We start from the raw sequence: 23,246 nt of genomic DNA, 5'->3' as shown, positions 1-23,246 counted from the left end.
TTTAGCAAAATTGCAAGAGACCTGGGATAGTATCCAGAAAAAAAAAAAAAAAAAAAAGGTAATGTCTTCCACTGACCCGAATGCATACAAATTTGGAAATTAGGAAACATCTAAAATAAAATTCTCAGGGATTTATTTTACAATAGGAATTGGAATAATTTCTACTTCTGATAGAAATATGACAGGTCTACTTCTTTCAAATGCATGTGTGATCTTTTCTCCTTTTGGCTCGAAGCCAGTGAAAACCTCAAACAATCCTAAATAAGTAAATTGCAAAGTTACTTCAGTTAGGAGTTGTAAGCTCTATTCAATATTTTACAGCAACATATGTGGTGTTTTATTGGATTGAGAACTTATATTCCATATAAAGTCATTTTTTTCCAAATAAAGATGATTTTACTGGATTCAATTCAGATAATATTAACATTTATGGACCAATTCCAAACTTTCTTTGGTTTCTAGTAATCATATACGAATGAGAATGGCTACAGCAATTCTATTAATATATTTACTTCTGTCAGAAGCTGCATTAGCAAGCATAACAAGAAAACATAAGAAAATAAATGTTGAAAATTGGACTTTTAAGGGACTCTTCATAGCTTATGGATTTTATTAAATAAATGCCAAAATAATTAAATTACTACAAAATTTTAACTAAATGTTTATTATTTATTTTGGCTTAAAATAAAAAACCCAGAAAGTTTATAGTATCTGATGTTCCAAAATTAATATATTTGATTTACTAAAATAAAAACATATCACAATGAATTAGGTTCACATCTGAAACGTGCAGAATGGCTTTGACACTGCTTATGCCTTTTGGAAACTCTTTTAACTCCTCAGAACCTCGGTTTTGCATCTGTAGAAAGACTGGTTGGTAATTTTAAAAGTGCCTTTGAGCTCTGAGAATTTATGATTCCAGATAACAGCTTTCAAAAAGTACTTAGAAGCCCCTGAAACTGTTTCGTTAGATCAATTCCAAAGATCTAATATAAAAAATATATATACCCTGTGTTTCCAACATCAACCAGTGGTGAAACTGGGTTATTTAGACCAAGCAACACTGGTAAAGGGGGCTTACAGTATTTGTCTACCATGAAGAAGAAAATTATCATTGTTTTAAATCAACAGATGTTATGTTCTCCTTTGAATCGCACTTAGCTTTTTCTTGGAAAATGCAAACATTAAGGACTATGAAGAACAGCAGAGGGCGCCACAATCACAACCAAAACAAACAAAAGAAAAACCTTGGCATCACATCCAGTGCCAGGAAGTCCCGAGCCTGGAATCAGAAAATGAGCCACAGCCAGGTGGGAACAAAGATTTTCAGAATGTATTTGGGAAACTGCCAATGAAAATGGTTTACATTTAATCTCAGCATCCACTTCCAGATCAAGGGCTATGATTCTCTTCTTGGGTATCTTCTGAAATATTTCATTCTCTTTGGGACACCATATAGGAGAGAAAGGACAGTGCCAGGTTAGAGCACGCCCAGGGCAGGCAGCGCAGGAGACAGGAAGACAAGTTTGGTGTATGGGGAGTCATTGATGAGAGGGCAGGCATAGTCTGAAGACTAGAATCCTTGGGTAGAGTCTTTGCACACTTGAGACGGTCTCATGTGAAGGATAAAAAGGACTAGTGTATCGCCAGAGGTCTCGGACAGATGGAGCTCACAGGTGGTCAGGGTTGGGGTAACTGTGGGGAAGAGTTTCTAAACAAGTGGAGCTGCCCACAACTGAGTCAAACAGCTCGGGAAGTCTCCAAGCCACGGCTGCCCACGCTTCATTCACAGACCTGAGAGATTTATGAACCTGGTGAGAGGCTCGAGTTGATGACTAAGAAACTAGAATTCGAATGCATTAATTACACTTGTCATTATGTCAAATTGTATAGAGTCTGATTTACTTCTAGGAAATAAGTATGAGATTACACACGCTTTTGAAACACAAGCTCATTATTTCCAAATAACAGGTCATAATGACTGTGATGAGCTCAGAGATCTGTTATTAAAACAAACTAATGATTATAATTATTAAAGTAAGTATAAGAATGATTAAAGAATTTGCTAATGGTTATTCTCTGTTGATACAGAATTGGACTCAGTAGAGTGTCTGGTTATTATGTACACGTGTATATTCCTCCACACGTATGCAGACACCATACAAACGTGCATATTTCTATGCAGAAAAGTGGAAAATGGTTATATGGAAACAGGCATTCTTCTTACAAAGGCATGAGAGTCCTGTCTGGTTATTACGCAAGGTAAAGCAAAGGCTTCTGAAACCTGAGTGCCGGCGTTCGAATCCAGCCTCTAGTACTTACTGGCTGTGTGGTCCTGGGCAAGTTCCCGCATCTCACTGGCTCTCACATGGTCCCCGGAATGGCAGCATCAGCATCAGTGTGCCCTGGGAACTTTCTAGAAATGCAAATTCTCAGACCACACCCCAGCCCTCCTGAATCAGAAACTCTGGGGGTAGGGTCCAGCAACCTATTTTAACAAGCCCTCTAGGTGATTTCTGATGCACACTAACATCTGAAAACCCTTGGTCCATGTGCCTCAGTTTCCTAATCTATAAAATGGGAGCAAATAGGGTTATTATGAAAAATAAATGAGTTAATATACACTTACAGTGTTTAGAACAGTATGTGGTACATGCAGTATGCAATATGTACGTGTTTTTAATATTACTATACAAATCTTGATAGCCATTAGAAGAAAAAAATATCAACTGGAATGTTAACGTTACGTGGAAGTAGAATCAATGGGAAAACGGTGATTTTGCTGAGTGCAATAATTTAAAAAATCAACCCCACTGAAATATGGGATGGAGAAATATTCAGGCTTCATAAACCAGGATTGACAGGAATTCCTCCAGAGGAAAGGACAGCCAACCTTGCTCATCGGAGAGCAGTCCCATCACCCTTGTTGCTGGGGTCTGCACACTCACCCCGGCGGGCTTTCAGAGGGACATCATCTGAGTTCAGGCTGGCCCACCTCAAACCCCACATAGGATGATTCTCACTGAGGCAGACATAGGAGCTCCATCTAAACTATTATGCCTTCACGTCCATCCCCAAGATCGAGTTAATCGGGGTGCTGAGATTCTTCTTAACTGAGAAATTAGGGATGAGGTCACCCAGGTGCTATGAGGGCAACATGACGACTTTCTCAGGCACTTTCAGTTCACCCCCCCTGAAATCTCAGAAAAGCCACTCCTGACTTTTTGGTGGTTATTAAGTGAGGGCTCTGGAATTTCTCTAATCCTTTAAAGTGTGTAAAGTCTTTAATCTTCCATTTCCAAATATGTAAAACAGGGATGGTGGTGGTGATGATGATGTGATGATATTACTTTCCTCATAGGGCTCTGAGGGTCAGTTAAGAGAAAGGGTAAAATGGGACCCACCTAGCAAGTGTCCCATACACATTCGCCATTGCTGAGTTATTCATTTTCATGGCTAAGTAAAACGACGTTCCGAGATCTTAAGTAAATCGCTCACCATCCCACAGCCAGTAAGTGGCAGAGTTGGAATCCCAAGCCCAGTACATTGGACAGGAGGATGAATGGGCTCCTCCCTGTACAACACTTTCCTGAGAACTGTCATTTTACAGGAACTTTGAGATTGGTCTCCCTCAGGAATTATAGGAGATGTTGATTCCCACACAACTAAGACATTAGCAAAAAAAAATCTTCACAAGATGAAGACTGATGCTAATAATCTAAAAAACTTTTTTAGGTAAAGACATATCTAGTTGATAATATAAGTAAAATTATGGTTCTAATTAATGAAATTGCCAACGATTTCTTTAGAAATTAATTCACAACAAAGCTATCCAATTTAGAAACGATTTACTGAGGACATACCATGTGTCATGTCCTATTCAGTGGATAGGACAGGAAAGTTGAATAAGAGGTACTCTTGCCATCAGGAAGAAGGCATCCAATAGGACAGTAGCTCACTTCTATTAGAGCACTTACTACTCCAGACAAATTACATGGGGATTTCAAGGCAGGAGGGTGGTGGTGGTGTAGGAATCTGTATTTTCTAAAGTCTCTTTAGATAAACATTGAGGTGCAGCCAGGTTTGAGACCATAGGGAAAGGGAGCTGATTTTTTTTGGACCATTGCAACTCCTGGGATTCATTCTTTCTTCACTGGCCCGTGTGGGCTCAGGTGCCCCTTCCTGACCAATCATCATTTCTGATGGGGAAAAATCCGTAACTACCACTAGATACTAGGGTGTGGTCAAGTCTTCAAAAAAAAAAGGCCTAAGACTGAGAAAAGAGAATTCAGTTGATAGGAAATGAAATGGGGGACTTCTCTAGTGGTCTAGAGGTTAAGACTCCATGTTTCTACTGCAAGGGGGCACGGGTTCGGTCCTTGGTCGGGGAACTAAGATCCCACATGCCATGCAGTGCGGCCAAAAAAAAAAAAAAAAAAAAAAGAACTGGGCAAATTGAAATTGGATGCTTATAGAGGAAACCCACAAATGTCCAGGAGACCAGGAGGTCTGAGATCTGGGAGAGGTTTCTCAGGTGGAACTTGGCTCTGAAGGCACGGAGGACAAAATATAGCACTTGAATTGCAGGAGGGAAAGTGGAGGAAGGAAGGGACAGGGATGAGAGAGAAAGAGGGAGGATATAAGATGAGAGAGGTCTGGCTAACTTTTTGTGATTAAATAAAAAACAGGAAAATATAAGCTGAAGGGAAGATAAGGCAAGAGATAACCAATGGAGTCCTCTAAGAGCAGAGAGGAAGGGGTATGATCCAGAATCAGATGCCAGGAGGAGCTTCCCTGGGTGGAAAGATGTCTCTCCTAATGAGGGTACCTGAGAGGAGGTGTGGATGGGTCCACACAAGGACAGGACCAGTGCCTGGGCAGCTCAGTGTGAGTGCAGCCATGTAAGGTACAGTGCTGGTACCAGCAAGAGACCTGTGCAGTCACTCATCTTTGCTATACTGTAAAATAATAATAAAGGCTCTTCTAACATGAAGTGTGAAGGGCCTCCCAGATGTAGGCTGGAGCTCATTCCACAAACACACCAACAATGACTTCATGATCTAGCATTTGCAAGGAATACACAACAATCCCAATATTTATTTTTACTAGACTCTGAATAAACAGAGCTGGTCTATTTTCATTCTAGAATTCAATATGGGGCCCAGCTTTGCCTTCCAATAATATTTTGAAAAGGAGAAGCAATCACAAGACTTTTGCATAGGACATATTTCCTCATTCTATCATTTAAGATTACCAGCTCCAACAAAACCCAGGTGGGCATAACCCCGCATCATCCCTTTTCCTGAAGTAACGACCCTCTTGGAAGGTTCTCTTTCCAGCATTAGAACCCAGATAGGGATCAAGTTGGGAAGGATGTGGATGGTGGCTCCGTGTGTGTTATCCTGGGGTTGGTTATGTCTCCTAACAAAGAATCTTTAATTCGCAAACTGGGTGATATCAAACAAACTCAGTGCTATTGTGGCTTTAATTATGATGGTTTTAAGAGAGTATCTGATATTAAAAAATATACACTGTCTTTTACTGGAAACATTTTTTCCCCTCCATTGGTGTTTGTTTTAAAATATCAAAGTGAAAAGAAAAAAGGTACAATTTCACTCTGCTTCCAGCTCTTTAAATATGTTGAGATCACTCTTGGAATGAAGTACACAAAGCTTCGTAATAATCATAACGATAACGTAATAGGTGTTTTTTCAACTTTGGATTTCCAAACATCCAGATGTTTGGACTTTGCTGAAGGTATCCAGATGACTGATTACATTTTTTCAGTTTTCATACAGCCCCAGGACTTCATGGAGCCACAAACCTTTTACTTGCAACAACGCAATTAGAAATTACAATTATTCTCCTATCATGTAGGACCCCTGTGAACAAACTTAAGGTCTGCCGGCCAAACCCAGCCCCCGCCATTTCTTTACGTGTTGTCTCTTGGCGGCTCTCAAGCTACAAGGCAGAGTCTAGTAGTTAGGATGGCCGGCAATGCTGAAAATATTTACTCCTGGCCCTTTGCAGACAGTCTGCCAATTCTTTATGGAGATCATCATCTTCTTTCTGTAGCTAACTGACTTTCTCTGATTGGCTTTAGGAAGTTATCTAAATCAGTAAACTTATTGGCACATGAGTAATAAGCACTTTGAGAAGATGCACTAATGACTTTGGCCCTCGTTCAGTTGTTCAGAGGTGAACTTAATGGAATTGAATGTTTAAGAGGCCACTGGGTTAACTGCTCTTCACCTTGGAAATCATTATGCATTTGGTTAAGAAAAACGCTAACTTCAGATGCATGGGTAAATGAATAGACAGTATGTTCTCAGTTTCCATTTTTATAATTTATCCCACGGGGATTTTAAATGATATAAATTACAAGAAATGATGGAGCACTCAAATTCACCTCAATATAAAGATTTAAGTTTCACCAAATTTTATTATGTAATAATTTCTTCGAATATGCTTATTTAATGATCAGTATTAAATTGACATTTAGACATAGAAAGTTAAGGAATAATGAAAACATTAAAAAATGATAAATTAGGTCACTATTTTTTCTGTATCATTTAAAACTTAAAGTTTTGTAAAATTTACTTTTTAGCCTATTCCTTCATGATTTTCTAAAAGAAAGGGTTAATTTAGCCACCTTAGTATGCAAAAGTCTTAATAAATAAATTCGAATTAATAAATATTTACTGAATAGCTTAGAGATGAGCTTTTCCTGAAGATATATTGGATGAGAAGGAATAATACAATGTTTTCCTTTCTATATCAACGTCTAGCTATGAAAAAATAAATTTAAAACGATCTTTTTCACTGGTTTGAAAAACTGGAAGAAAAGGCCACAGTCTATCTACTGTCTACAGATATTTAGGTTCTCATTTGAACATGATCTGGGACTCTCTCCTAGTATAGCTAGTGCTTTGTCAGATTTTTATCTCTTCATAAATACTACATACATGCTATTTACTATAATAATATATACTACTAGCATTGTATTTATGTGTATATATGTATGCACTGTATTTATGTGTATATATGTATGCACTGTATTTATGTGTATATATGTATGCATGTGTATATATGTGTATATGTGTATTATTATATATGTATATATAATAATGTATACTGCTAGCGTTGTATTTATGTGTATATATGTATGCACTGTATTTATGTGTGTATATGTATGCATGTGTATATATGTATGCATGTGTATATGTGTATTATTATATATGTATATATAATAATGTATACTGCTAGCGTTGTATTTATGTGTATATATTGGTGATGAAGAATGACAGAACGCCTGCCATAGTACCAGCTACTGTCACACAGACCCTCTCTATGGTTCCTGGGTTCCAGTTGGTTCTACGTTGTACAGAATCTCTATAAAGGAAGCACAAACACTTGAAGCTGGATCACAGAGAAACATGCCTTCTTTTGCCATTATTTCCAAGTGGAATCTGCTGGTATCCAGTCTTGAAATGCCAGTCTCTAAATTTTCTCACCCATTTAATCCTCAGTCTTATATGCTAACCCTAAACTTGCCTTATCTATTACAACTTTACCAGCTGACCAGGGATTGTGATCCAGACAAAAATGAAAAAAAAAATTTTTTTAAGTTGGTAAACATCATGCACTTAGGAAAGGAAGTCTCTAATCGCCTCATTTATCATGAAAAAGCAAACCCGTCTGCTCCCTATGACTGATGTATTCGTCACTGGCAAAGCCTCAGGCACTTCCTCCCACCACCTTTTGACTTGTTATAAGGGATGTCGTTCCCATTTTACAGGTGAGAAAACTGAGGTGCAGTCAGAGTAAGTGACCTGCCCAATGCTTACAGCAGAATCTGGGACCTGATCCCAGGTCTTTGGACTCAAAGCCCAGCAAACTTACCATTACCTCACATTCAACCACAAGCCTCTCATAGACTTAAGGAACAAGAACAACCTACACAGAAATTAGGAGTTTTGTCGTTTAAACTTTGGTTTTTGACAAAGGTTGATTTGTTAGGGAATTGCATTTTATTTTCGGACAAAACCGCCAATGCAATTATTTTGTATGAAAAAAACAAAATAAATAACTTTCATAACACCCAGTTTTGAATAGATGATCACCTTTGTGGCCTTCACAATTAAAAAGAAATTAAGTAGCTGCAGCGCAAGATCTTTAAATCAACTTTGAGTTTAAAGGTGGCATCTAAAATATATCAAACATCTGAGCCACGATAGTGTGAACAACTGAATGTTTGTTTTTTAAATTTGGGTGTGGATGTGCAAAACAGGGAAGAAAATGAGGGCAGCACTAAGGCAAGGTCTTGGATAATTCCTCATTTTGTAGATGAGGAAAATGTGGTCAGGAAGGGTTAGAACTTCACTTACGGCCAGTTAATATCACATCCAATAGTCTTACTAAATTATGATGCTTTATTGTCATGTTTACATCCAGGTTTGGGTATCAAATTAACTGTGTGTTCAGTGAATTTGAAAAGGCATGACCTTTACAGGTACATAAAACTGAAAAACACTGCCAACATGAGAAGGGCCATCCATCTCCAGAAAGAAAAGAAATCCCGATGGATTTTACCGTACCCACCTACCAGCACGCACTCACGGCTTTCTTCAATTTATAGACAAAAAACTAAGAAATTAAACACCTTTTATTTGTATACCCAGGAACAGAACAGAGTAGTAGATGAGCTAAAAGGGAAGCAAGTTATTTCGGCAATATATTTCTACCAGTTAATTCCTGAATACTTTGTATCAGAGTGATAAGATCAAGTCTAAAGAAATAATACTAATAGTTTTCATTATGATAATTTCTTTTTGAATGTCCGAACATTTCCAAGTACCTAAAAACATTTTAATTATGTGTCTAAATCTTGAGGTAGATGTGGATAATTTGCATCACATTGGTGAGAATCCAAGAGCACTTTTCACATACAAACGTCTTTTCATAGCTCTGTCCATACAGTTTGAAATGAAACATATATTACAAATTAATCTAAAATAAATTACGTTTTCTCAATTGCAGCCATTGGCTGTTACCTTACTAAAAACACCCTTCAGCCAAAACTCAATATATATAGCCATTTGATTTAGTGCAGGCTACTGAGGTCTGATGAAAGCAAGAAAGTGTGAAAATTTAAAACCCTTAAAGCAAACACAGCACATTTTATAGGTGATGAAAATAATTGAGTATAAATTCTATATTTTATTTCAATCTCTCACAAAACTGTCCTGCCCTAAATAGTCAAGTGTCTTGACTGAGTAGACTTTAACGTTCCAAAAATAATCTATCAAGGCAGAGTTTTCCCATCCGCAGCATGTGACTCTCATCACCTTCAAATATTTCTCATTAAATAGGGATTAATTCACAAGGCCCCCTACTCCGCTAAGGACCCACTATAAATATGCAATAGTTCAGGGAAAGTTGCTAACATCCTTATCAAAGGCACTAATGTCCTAAAGAGCTTAGCAAGTTTGCTTGTATAATGAGTCCTTAAAGAATTCTGTCTCCATGGAGGCTGGACAGCTATTCTGCATTGAAACCCTATTCAAAGTTGTAAATTTATGTTTCTTTCTCTCCAAGAGGCATTTCACTGCATTTGTTCTTTTCTTCATTCCTTTCAAACAATGAGATAATTAGCCGCAAAAATGTTGTCGAATGCCAATGCCTATAGAGAAAGATGTCAACAGTACCTTCACTTGGAGCGAGGAAGTATGTGGAAAAATTGGTACCAGTTGGTAGAATGCAAAAACACAAAGTCATAACTTAAGAAAGAATTATTAAATGTATAAAGAAAAGTCCTGTGTCAAATTCATAATGTGTTGTGGAGACGGTACAGAGTTGGAAACAATTGCTCATGCGACTGGACTCATCACAGGGTTGCTTGGGGTCAGACAGATCAGCAGCCCTCGGTAACAGCACCACTCAGAGGCAGGGCTGCCAACACAGCGCCGGGCCACCACTGTGATTTGCCAAGCGGGTGTTCCAAGGGAAGATCTGGAGTGTTGACAGTGTATGTTATTGGAGTGAGGGAGGGCTTGTTTTTTTCCCTGGGCAAAACTAGCATCCTGTAGTTTTCTCTTGGAGGTTCCTAGAGCGCGGCAGCATATTAAAAGGATCTGTTAAATCTGGTCTCACTAAAGCATTTCTCAAACCAATCTGATCATGGAAGATTTTCATGACCACATTGTTATGGTGTGAACTGCATTCCCCCCAAATCCATATGTTGAAGTCCTAACCCTCAGTACAGTACAGTAACTCAGAATGTGACAGGGTTAGGAGATAAGGTCTTTAAAGAGGTGATTAAGTTAGAATGAATTCTTAGTGTGGCCTCTAATCCAATGTGACTAGTGTCCTTATAAGAAGACGAGATTAGGACACAGACACACAAAGAGGCAAGACCATTGTGAAGATACAAGGAGAAGAAGGCATTTGCAAGCCAAGGAGAGATGCCTCAAATGGAAACTAGCTCTGCTGACACCTTGATCTTAGACTTCCAGCCTCCAGAACTGTGAGAAAATACATGTCTGTTATTTAAGCTCCCCAGTTTATGGTACTTTTTATGGCAACCAGAGCAAATTAATACACACAACAGAAAGATTTATTGGAGCAGAACACTATCTCACAGCAAAAATATCTCTATAATTAGTGTACAGTGGAGAGCACAAAGCCCATGGCCTATCTAACCTCTGCATCCCACCATATAAGCAACTACTACTAATAGTGTGGTTAATAATTGTGAGGATCATAGTTTCTTATTTGCCTGAGTTGTAAATTTAGAGATACTTCTACAATTTCTTTTAATTTTGCCCAAGGATCAATTTTTGTGTTTTCTTTTGTTAGGAAAGATGGAAAGGGTAAAAATGCAAGAGTAGCATTTTCATATCTACATCTTGTTTGATCATTTACTTAAGAGGTATCTGTTAAATGCCTACTACGTACCAAGAACTGTGCTAAATAGTGGACACACACAAAAAGCAAGATAGATCTGCTTCTTGGATTTTAGAGTTGGGAGGAGAGAGAGAAGTATTAAATATCAATACCATTTATTATTTCATTTCAGTTTTAAGTGAAACAAAATTTCTTTTATGTAAGTGATATAAAAGAAAAATAGTGGCAACTGAACCATAACTAACAATATTACAGCTTTCACTGAACAAATCTAAGGCAGATAAAATAATGATGCAAATAAAATGTGCAGTCATGGTATTCATAGTAATATGGTCAAATCTGTGTCCCATGTTTTACTCTTTTCAATATTAAATAAGGTACGTGATTATTCACCTTCTTAATATCTCTTGTGGTGAGAGAAATCTAGAAAACATTAAGCAATAAGAAATACATTTCAATTTAAAGTATTTCCCCTATTATTTTTTGCATAAAATGAAAACCATGGATCATTATTGTCTGAGCTCTTTACTGATATGTATTTAAATTTTTAAAAATATATTACCCCCAAAAAGACTAGAGTGTTATTTGCTAAACAATCCAACAAAATATTTTGTGTTTCTAAAGAAATTCTGGGAATCCATATTCAATGCTGTACATTCAAATGACGTGTGTCATGTATGACACTAGGGGAAAGTGGAGAATTGCAGCTTTGGCTGTTAAAAGACTGTAACGCTCAGATACTGTGTTTCAAATGGGCATGTCAACATGTCTTCAGTTATGCAAAAGAAACGCCTTTCAAGTCATCTGTTTTCATGTTTTGCCCTTCCATTTCAGCTTCATGCCTCAGCTCTGTTTACTGATTAGTTGAAAAATCCTAGCGTCTCTCCTCTTTTGTTGTATTAGCTCTGTTCTTCTATCAAAAAGTTTAAAGCTATTTTTTCTTTTAAATCATTTGATCTTTCTAGGTGTATCAAGCATTTATAGGCATAAATGATTATTTTAATATAATTAGTTCTTTGAGATTCTAGAGATATTAATATACATGGCTAATAATTACTGAGTGTCCACTCTGTATTAGGCCCTGTGCTAAAATTATTACATACCCTATCAAATTGCATCCACCTAATAGCCCTACAAAGTCGATTCAATTAGTGGTCATCTTTTTTTTTTTCTCAGGGGGAAGTGAATTTTAAGGAAGGGTTAGCAATTAGGATTCTGACCCAGATCAAGCTCTTAGCCACCACAATGATTGCCTGATAAAGTGAGTCAAAAGGTACCCATTGGGCTCCCCTGCTGGCGCAGTGGTTGACAGTCTGCCTGCCAATGCAGGGGACACAGGTTCGTGCCCCGGTCCGGGAAGATCCCACATGCCGCGGAGCGGCTGGGCCCATGAGCCATGGCCACTGAGCCTGCGCGTCCGGAGCCTGTGCTCCGCAATGGGAGAGGCCACAACAGTGAGAGGCCCGCGTACCGTGGAAAAAAAAAAAAAAAAAAAAAGGTACCCATTGTGGTAGTCCAAGAGCACCGAAGGATGAGCAGTTCCCACAGGAAATTCTGAAGTTCAACATTCAAGTAACCATCTGCATAAACCATCCCCGAAATATGCATACACCATCTGCTTCAGAATATGCAATTACACAGATGTTTGTGATACGGACACACTGATACACATTATCGTTAAATATAGCAACTTCACATGGTGACGATCATGGGTTGCCCACTAGCAAGAAAATATTTCTGCACAGTTACATCCATGATGGCTGTTTAATATTAAGGTAGAGCAATTCCTTCTGCGAGTTCCACTGAAAGAAAATGGCTGGGGTTTGGATGGTTTATTGGGTGAAAATGATAGCCAGCTGTCTTCAGAGATCGAGGATGGGCGAAATAATATAGTTAACGGAGACAGACTCTCTAAGTTACCCACGTGAATTCTGAAAGGCAGTGGTTAGCAGAACAAAATATCCCTGCACAAACTCACAAATTGTGCTGTATATTAATTCCACACCTTGAGTCCCTACTGTGTGTCAGGAGCTGTGCAAGTGCTGGCAACAGCAGAGTGTAAGAGCACCCAAGTCCTTGCTTGTGTGGGGCATCCAAACTTTCACTTACGAAGGAAACTCAGACAAAGGGGATCACCACTGGGTCACTTGGGACAAATCTCTCTTATATCATAATTTATCAAGCTGTTATTATTTCTTCATGTGTTGAGTCTGACTAGGGAAAGAGAAGGGCCCAAGGCTATGTCATGTCCATCATTATTCTCAGGGCCCAACCTGCCATCTTTCACTCTAGTAGTTACTGAAGGTCTGACTACCATATACCAGGGTTATCCTGTGCGAGATGTGCAGCCATGCCCAGAGCATCCATTGAAGATGGGGGAGGGGCAAGTCCAGGCTGAGCTTGAGGAAGGGGCTCTGGGGAAACTCTCACTGACCATCAGAAGTACATGGCTGGATACAGAAGGATTTACAACTGGTAATACATTTTAAATAAATTCAGGAGTTCCCTTTATTCCCCTTACATATAAAGACTTGGTAAACGGAACACTTGACCTGGAGGGTATCTTCAGAATTTGATAGGACACTGAGAAAGACAACGAAGAAAATCTAAAGAAAAATGCCCACTGCGGACTCCACAGGAAGCAGGCGAGGGACTAGATCACTTCCACACACGTATTTCAGCTAATCTGGGGCAAAGGAAAATGATAAATTATCCGGTCCTCGGGACTGTGTGAGTAATTTCCAGCACAGATGTGCCCTCTGCTGCTGACAGACCTGGAACAGCTGTCTTTTCTCAACTGCCAAGTCCTGGGTTGTGGTCACAGGGAGACCTAGCAGATAGTCAGAGCTCCCACAGCAGATACCTCGTCTTCGCTTTCACCCAGCCGAGGAGCCCGACAATTTCCAGCTCTGGAGAGCTGTGAATTCAGAGTGGAGTGCGCTGTACCGTGGATTTGCCCAGTCAGGCTCAGGGGTTACTTCCGACCACTGGCAAAGATACCGCCCTGAAGTGCTTTTGGGGGGTGCCTCGCGGCTAGACATCTGTGTATACTGTGATTCAAAGACACAAGTGGAAGTTAGTTCTGGAAGGGATCTTGAGCATTTGGAAGCTCAATTTATGACACCTTCTTGAGAGATGTAAGAGGAAAGCAGGGGTTAGAGGCAAAAGTAAGTCCCTGTCGTGAGGGGAAATTTGATTAAAACCAGTTTGCAATTTAACTCTCTTCCTCAGGAATGGTGACTATTCCGGATTGTCAGAAAACTGCACTGAAATATTCCGACCTACGTTGCATCAGATTGTGCTGAATTGTGCCCACTGGTGACTGCAGCGCTTTTTTCCTCTCCAGACAGTGAGGCTACTTCCTTCCCCTAGCCAGCTCTCCGGGGTGTCTGGGGCACAGTTCTTCCCCCTCTACGGCCCTCTCCTTCCCAGCACACACAGGACCACGCATCTGCTGAAGTGTGTGTTTGGAGGACGTCTAAAGGCAGGGTGGCAGGGTGACCTAACTCCATGTGCCAGAATGTTCACTTTTGTTTCTCAGTATAATACATACATATATTATAATGAGAATATATATTTATTATATATTATATATTTATAAAAATATATATAACATATAATGAGAAAAAAATATATATATATATATTTACTGTTTAGAAATGCAATCATGTCATAGCATAGACTTAGAAATGGAAACAGCCTCACAGGACAGGACACATTGGACAACTGGGCAGCTTTGGTCCAGACAGCCGGACTGGGGAAGTCACATAGTAAATCTCTGTCCCCTTGCTTTAGGCTGCTTCTGTCACTTGTCCCAGGAGAGAGCGGTTTCTGGACACAGGTAAGCCTCCACTCTGTTTAGCTGGTGTATTTGTGAGACATACTTACCAATCCACGATTGATCCCGTCTGTCTCATAGATCTGGGCAGGGCTAATCTTCCTAAAGAATAGGGTGGCCATGTCTCCAGGGTGCTGGGCAAAGCCCTGTTTTATGCCTGATGTCTCAACCTGATAATTATCAAAACATCTGCCCTCTCAAATGAGCCCCAGTGTGGAAGAGAAATCTGTGGTGTTGTCCTGATGTCACTTCTCCGCTCAAAATCTTAAAACTCCTTCCCATCCGTTGCTAACTCCCTCGTTTCCACACTGTTTTTAAACAATAATTTATTTTTTAAGTTATTCACTCTAATTTTTTCAGGCTATGCCAGAGATTTTATTTTGGTTTTCGTGTTTACATTTGTCAAAGCTAGTTTAAGCTGATACACGGGAAGGTACTTTGGAGATGAATCATCCACAAATCAACACATGAAGTGTGAGCAGGAAGTGAATTTTTCCGCTTTGGCTGAGGAAACAACACCAAAAGCACCAAAGTGACAGACTTTATGTTATTTTAGAGAATAAAAGCAACTCACTTATGTAGCCTATAAACAAGCAAACTGGAGAATGATGGGGACAAATTAAACAAGTTTATTTTTAAGCTTTAAATGTTTCTGTTAAATTATTCAATCTGTAGTTAAGTCCTTTTGGCTTTCCTGGGTCTAGCTACTAAGCCTTTAGGTTATAGGATTAGATCAGATGATCTCGAAGAACTCCATCACTTGTAAAGTTTGATTCTGTGATTGAGATTCTTTTAAAGCAACTTGAGAAATGAACATAAAGGCTGTAGGATAAAAATCCATCTTCACTTTTCTCTTCCTGTTTATTCACAGCCTGAAAAAGGAAGGTGAGTCATTCATGTCCATATTTCATACCCAAATAACTGTCCAATTTAAAATAAATTAATAAAAGCTAAGATATCTATTTTTAATCAATCTCAGAAGCTGAATGATTAAGTAAATCCCATCAAATATTTAAGTTATCATAAAGAACTTAGCTTTCTTTTTAAAATCCTATGATTTAATAACCATTATTTTCCCCCAATGGATTCTTCTCTCCTGGAATTGATTATGGTTGATAGTCAGTAACCCTAAGGGTCAAATAGGGCCTTTGGGGCCCTGCATTGACTATTTAGAAAACTTCTCAATGGCTATGGTGATAGAGTTTCACAAAGACCTTTGTAATTAGATGTCATTATATGAATCCCCAGTGAAGACCTGGCCTGTAGATAGATCTTAAGCTAAATCCATAAAAAAACTAAAATCCATAAAAATTAAAAAGTTGTATCTTAATATAATCTTCTACTATATTTAATATGATAGTTTACTATAAATTCAGTGTGTGGAGTATTTATAGTTATCAAATTCAGAGAGCTTTCTATTTGGGAAGAGTGAAATTTCAGGATCTAAAAGAGATATCATCCCTCCTCACTCCTTATAGCTATTAAGTCATGCTAAGGAATTCAGAACAATATCCTTCTCTATGCTAGTGTCTCTATAGTTGTGACCCCACCCCCAGGTTCATATACTGAAGTCCTAACCCCCAATACCTCACAATGTGACTGTATTTGGAGATAGAGTCTTTAAAGAGAAAATTATGTAAAAATGAGGTCTTAGGGTGGGCCCTGTAATATGACTGGTGTCCATATGGGGAGAGGAGATTAGGACACAGACACACACACAGGAAAGGCTATGCGAAGGCACAGGAGAAGGTGGTCATCTTTAAGCCAAGGAGAGAGGCCTCAGAAGAAATCAACCCTGTTGTTATCTTGATCTTGGACTTCCAGCCTCCAGAACTGTGAGAAAGTATATTCTTGTTGGTTAAGTCACCCAGTCTGTGGTACTTTGTTATATGGCAGCCTAATAAACTAATACAACAATTAACTTTTACAATTTTATTGTAAATATAGAAAAGTAGAATAAGAATGCTGTAGTACAAATAAGTTGCAAAAATATATTCTGGTGTTAACAAACAATATGGAAGTGTAAAATCAATTATTTTAATATTTGGGTTAGAAGAAACAGTCACAAATAACTACAAGTGATGGTAAGAATCTTGTGATACTTGTTTCAGAAAGAAGAGCTATCACCATTCCACTGAAGTGTCTGATTGTTTCTCTTTTGCGTGACACAAAGATATGTATGGAATGTTCTGGTGGGCTGCTACGGAATGTCCAAGTCCTGTCTCTTAAACATGGGACTCCCATTTGTGTGATTCCCCCCTGCGCAAAGGCTGGAGTGACTGACTTCCCCTTCACACAGGGTCTTTGCACTGGTCGAGGGACGAGTCCGTGGATGCAGATAGTAAGGTGAGATGCAGCAGCAGGTGAAAGAGATGCTATTAAAATTCATCCTCCTTATTTATTTCTAAAGAAAATAAGAAAGCTTTTGGAGAGAGGTAGAGATCATCTAATGAATTTTCCCATTTGGGGTTGCATGGAATGGGACAAATTCTGAAACACTGATGGAATTACAGAAAGAAAAAGAAGGCGAAAGAGGGGGAGGGAAAAGAGGGAGGGAGCAAGAGAGAGAGAAGTATGAGAAGCAAAGAATATTTAATTGAGCATAATATGCAATTTCAATTCCCAAATGCAGTATGAAATTCATGGCAAGATAATCTATGCTTGGATTCATGCAAATGGACTCACTTTCCTTCAAACATGCATTTGCTACAGTTTTTCTCTTTTCCTCCTCCTACTTCTCCTTCTCCTTCATCTCCTTCTTCTTTTTTTAATGCATGGTCAAGATAGTGTTGTATTCAAGAACAGGACAAAGTGATGACGGGAAATGCCACAGTTGGTTTTATCTGACTCAAACCCATTGTTACACAGATAAGTATCTACGATATTAGGAGATCAAGGTTATACTTGTGGTATATTTCACGATAGAATGTTGATCAAATATTTTTAAGTGGCTAATTTCCTAAGTCTGAGTATAAAACTGCTAGAAGTCAGCCAGTGCACAGATATTCATCAAAGGTCTACTATGGCTATAATACAGGTCAAAGCTCTGAGGATACAGTAAGAACCAGATGATGTTTGCGTCTTCAAGGGTCTCACTTTCTCCCAAGGAGTGACAGACAGACATGAAATCCACCAACAGATTAACAATATGACTGCAGACATAGGTAATTGCTAATAAGAAAACATAAAGTAATTTGGTGAAGGATGACTTGGCAGTGCTGAGAGCAGTGCTGGTTTATCTAGGAGGGCTGAGGAAGCCACTTTGAGGGGCTATTTAAGCCACTTTGAGGGGCTGTTTAAGCCAAAACTGCAAGGAGGGAGCCCAGTAAAACTCTGGAGTAAAAGCATTCAAGAAAAAGCAAGAACCAGTGCAAAATGTCACGTGTGGGAGGCCAAGCTTAGCATGACCAAGGGAGAGAGAGATGAATGACTGGATGGCAGTGAATGAGGGTAACAGTCAGACCTAAGAGTATAGATCTGGACTTAGAAGTGGGTGAGATCGTACAGATCCCCCTGCCTTGTGGAGGAGCATGGATTTTACCTTAATTGCATTCAGTTTTAAGCAGAGACCGACGTGATCTTGCCATTAATGCTTCTAAAACATCACTATGGCTACTGGGTTGAAAGTGGACTGTTTGGGGTCAGAATAAAGGAGGTGAGATCCAAAGAAGGGGTGAGATGAAGGCCTTTTGGAGTGGTTACCATAGAGGAGACGGTGAGAAGTACTCAGATTCAAGATAGATTCTGGACGTACATCCAAGTGGACCTGTGGATGAGTACAATGGGAGGAGAAGGTGGGAATTGGGGGAACTTAATCACGTGCGTGTGACCTTCAGTCATCTTTGCTCTCTTTTTTTCTGCTGAGGTGAAGACTACTCCATCAGACTAAGCCTTTTAACTTAAAGTCCCTAACATCTCTGAATTTCATGGATAGAATGAAGATAACTATACCTCTCTCAAAAAGTTCAACAAATGCTTCAAATGCATCAACTGTATTAGTAATCAGCTGGCAGACTAGATTCCTGCACAAGTATGGAATGAAGTTATTATGTTCACCATTTTGGCTTAGAATCTTCTGCACGCCCGTCTCTCAATGAATATTTCTTTTTTTTTTTTTTTGCTGTACGCGGGCCTCTCACTGTTGTGGCCTCTCCCGTTGCGGAGCACAGGCTCCAGACGCGCAGGCCCAGGGGCCATGGCTCCCGGGCCCAGCCGCTCCGCGGCATGTGGGATCTTCCCGGACCGGGGCACGAACCTGCGTCCCCTGCATCGGCAGGCGGACTCCCAACCACTGCGCCACCAGGGAAGCCCCTCAATGAATATTTCTAATGCCAGGAAAGAATATTTCAAAACCCTGGCGTGGGGGATCCTTTACCTGTTGATAAAAATCTACAGTGAAGAAAATTCTTTACGCTGTTCTAGAAAGGACATGACTTATCTCTTCTTGTCGAAATGAAAGTAACTTTTTTTGACACTGCTTGATTTCAAATGCTGGGAGTGATATTTGGAAAGAGACACTCTGCCCTGGTTAGAGTTGGTCCACTTCCTCATGACGTACCAATGGAACTCCTAGACAGTGTGTTTTGCAGGGAGAATGGAATAGGCATTCTAAGGATATGATGTTAATCTGTGCATTGAACATTTTCCCTCAGCCTTTGAGACACAACGCTGTGACCTATTTTTTTCCCCAAGAGGGTATGGGGAGGCGCCTAAAAGACCTTTTACTGCACTTCCAAAGGGAATGAGCCTGGCACAGCCCTTTCTTGATCTGTCTCAGGCGAGGATAGTCTCTCCTTCTCCTGTCCTCACATGTAACTCTACCGTTAGTCGTCTCCTGTTCTGTACATTTTACCCATGACAGTGCACGGACGCGGTGTATGTAAATGGCCATCTCCTCAATTACACTGGCTCTACCGGGCACAGTGAAGGTAGAGCTGCCCGGCCAGGGCTCAGCTCGGGTCACTGCTTGTCTTATGAGTGAGTCCCAACTACACTCGATTGTCAGTAAGTAGGAAAATGTATGATTACCTCAATAAGCTCTGGCAAAGGGACTGCCTCAAGGCACCACATTGTATCACAAAAGCGGGTACGTTATTACGCTTCATTTTCAATCCAGATCAGAATCCTCACTTGCAGACAGGAAATTTCATCTCCCCCAAGATGGGCCAGGCAAAGTTACAGATACAAATTTATGTAGAGCTCTGACATAACTGTGTCAACCACACGCTCTCAGAAGAGTGAACGTCTGCTAGACCTTCAAAATTCTCCTGTGGGAGAGTGCTGATGAAGGATTTGTTCAAGTTGCTGCTATCTTTTGTTTTTGTTTTGATTTTAAAAAAATATTTTAACTTAGCTTTTAAAGATGGGTAATAAATTCGCATAGTCCATAAGTGAAAAAAATCCAAGATACACAAAGTCTTCTTCTAACGCCATCTGCAGTCTGTTCAGCAAACTCTTCCTAATGTTACCACCGTTACTAGTTTTAGTGAATCCTAAAGACTTCTTTTACATCTGCAAATATTAATTCTTATTCTCCCTTTTTTCACAAAATGATCATTACAAAAAAGTTAATTTATCAGTGCTAAAGGAAGCTCAAAACAATGTGGGGAAACTATCAGGTTCACAAATGGAAGAAATTAAGTTAACCCAAAGAAAAAGGGGAACTGGCAGAAAAGAAAAACATAAAGGGCCAAAGTGGGTTTTATTTGCTGCTCCATCAGTCTTGAGCAAAGGAGAGAGAGTCTTCACTCAGCTGAGTGTGAAGGGTCTTGGCAAGCCTGGGGGTGTCTATGTGCTTCAAGGCAGACTTGTTTGGTCATCAGTCTTTCCAAATAAAAAGCTTAGGTTCTGTCAGGAACACGGAGACAATAGCAGACCAACCGGTCTGTGGTCAGAAGAATTAGATGAAATGGCACCGACGCTCTTAATGAGAAGTCCATCTTGTTTTATTCCTCTATCTCAAAGCTCCCATTTTTCTTTGCTACCTCTTTTCTGTCATCTGGGGTGTATTAATAGAGAAATGGGGAGGAACCATAGCAATTGGCTGGAAAATTAAGTGGAAAAAGTCCAAAGTACTTTGCCCCAAAAGGTCTGGGCAAATCTAAAAGCCAGTATTTCCTGTGATATAGATGACTCCAAGTTTCAGAATATATAATTTCTTTCAGGAGCTTAAAGTTACATTTTTAAAAACACAGACATCACACATTTCTTGTCTAAATTGTAAGCTGTTATTAAGATCTGTCTTAATTTGTTTTAATACAATCTAATCTTTTCCGTCTATCCAAAATGTAACAGTTCAGGTAGTACTGATTTTAGATCAAGGCTGAAATGCTGCAAGTATTGAACAAGATTCATCGCCATCAACCTAGTTTTACTACCATTACCACTCCGGTGTTGAGCAGGACAGCCACATATGGTTGTGCCCTGTCAGATATTTGGCCAGGGGTTCAGCTGGGGGTCTGAGATTTAATCTGCCCCTCAACTAGTTATGCCCTATGGAGGAGGGCTGCACCTATCCAGAGGAAGGGGAGCCTATCTCTAGCGGGCCACAGAAAGCAGGGACTTCTTGTAATTCTCACACAGGCACTGAAAGTTCCAGCTCAGCCCTGAAGCCAAGCACTTTGAAACCACTGGCAGTAACAGGCGCCACCATGATTATGTTTATATGGGAGACCACACATCAGGTTCATATGGGATAGTCCTGCATTATACCTGTTGACCAGCTTAATTATTATTAATGCCACTTCCACTCTTAAGAGTGTTTGGGACTAGATGGCCTTCTATATTGGTCATCCTAGTCTTGTATATTTTGTGCTCCCTTTGTAGAACAAAACATACAGGGAGATTAATTTACAGGGCTTAACTGAATCCCTTTCAAAGCTACACTCATGAGAATAGCCAAGATGATCTCTTAGCTGTGTTGTATCTCTTTTTGAAATCCACTTTGTAGTGTAGATTCCTCAAATAACTGAATCTTTAAAAATCAGCCCAAAATGTGTACTGTTTCATGCTAATTAGGATAGTTGTGCTCTTTCTTCAACTATCCCTTATATGCATGAAAAAAAAAGGTGGTAAGGATAAAACAATCATTCTGCAGTAACTCTGAGTCTCCCACTGAGGAGTTCCTGATCTTATTATGCACATTCTCAAATCCTTTCTCGGCCACCTTGTCTGTGCCTGATTTGGGCATTGACTTGGGCAACATGATAGCACCTCAGGCAGCTGAGGGAATTCCATAATCCTCACTGGCCTGGCACAGTGAATCCTAGTGAAGTCTGGATCGTGCCAGTTGGAGAAAAAAATATTTACTGCTGAGTTGCTAAAAGCTCTGGATGCTTCCCTCATCTGCAAATCATATAAGAAGTGGATGTCACAGCAGGGTATAAAATCCAACTGCTCTGATGCTTTTTTTCTCATGCAACTACCTGTGTCATTATGTCATTATTTAGAACTCTTTGTTTCGATTTGAAAGTTTGGGTCAGTAATCAGTGCAGATTCTAAATAGACAAGCTAGCAGAGCAGGGGTTGGCAACTTTTTTTCTGTAAAGAAACAGATATTAAACATTTTATGCTTTGCATGCTGAACAGCCTTTGTTATAACTACTCAATTCTGCCTTATAGCACAAAAGCAGCTGTAGGCAATGGGTAATCAAATAAGCATTGCTGTGTTCCAATAAAACTTTATTTACAAAAGGAGCTGGCAGTCTGGATTTGGCCTGTGGGCCATAGTTTGCTGACCCCTACAGTTAGAGGACTCCCCTCCCCTCTGGTCTTCCCCACTGGCTATCTATTGGACATGGTTTTTATGGCAGAAAACCATTCAAAGATTTTCAGAGTTGATTTTGAGAATCCTATTACATCTCAAGATTTATTCATGATTTGACTTACTCTTTGGGCAATCTTCTGGATAGAGAATTAATGGCACTGAAACATTACAATGGATACAATGGGTCCATACAATGGCTTGGCTTCAAATGGGATATCACTTTAGTAAGAAAATATGCCCACTGAATAGGAAAAATACCCTGTAATGTCATAAACTAGAAAATTAGATTATAAATTATGACAAAAGCTTTTGAGAGTAAGAAATTTGATAGTTTGGGGCCTGCTGTTATTCTAGTTTTAAAATGTGCCTCTCTTTTCTTCTCTGTTACACTTACGGTAGTAATTTGATGAGTGTGCCTTTGAAATCAATGAGATGCTCACGCTTACTTGGATCTCTGCATAGGTAAAAACATTAAGATGTGTGCTTACTTCCTTCTAACTTAAAATAAAAATATTATATTCACCCATCCTCTCCACTTAGCCTTCAAAATAAAGAACCATGGAGTTATCCATATTCATCTCTTGAAAAAACTCATGGAGCAAAAACTTGAGCTGATTTTAATGATCAAACACACCATTTGTTTGCAGATAATTTTTGTGACTGAGTCCTCAAGGAAAGTACGTTTTGTTCAAATTAGCAACACTTAAAAGGGCATGGATTTTAAAGTTTCCACCACAG

The 23,246-nt window shown here is 39.5% G+C and overlaps 1 protein-coding gene across 5 annotated transcripts in view; it reads right to left on the bottom strand.

The window, feature by feature from the left end:
• FBXL7 (F-box and leucine rich repeat protein 7) overlaps nucleotides 1-23,246 on the bottom strand; it is a 419,768-nt gene that overhangs the window by 96,710 nt on the left and 299,812 nt on the right. The window contains exon 2 of one of the 5 annotated variants that reach the window (XM_067730411.1): nucleotides 18,285-18,509. The exons of the other annotated variants lie outside the window; for them this stretch is intronic. The gene's annotated coding sequence lies outside the window, so the exon portion shown is untranslated. The remainder of the gene's footprint in view (nucleotides 1-18,284; nucleotides 18,510-23,246) is intronic. 5 annotated transcript variants of the gene reach the window in all.

The sequence above is a fragment of the Pseudorca crassidens genome, chromosome 3 (assembly GCF_039906515.1).
Source record: "Pseudorca crassidens isolate mPseCra1 chromosome 3, mPseCra1.hap1, whole genome shotgun sequence".
NCBI classification, from domain to species: Eukaryota; Metazoa; Chordata; class Mammalia; order Artiodactyla; family Delphinidae; genus Pseudorca; species Pseudorca crassidens.
The sequence above is the reverse complement of the archived record's forward strand: the minus strand, read 5'-3'. Positions and strand labels throughout refer to the sequence as shown.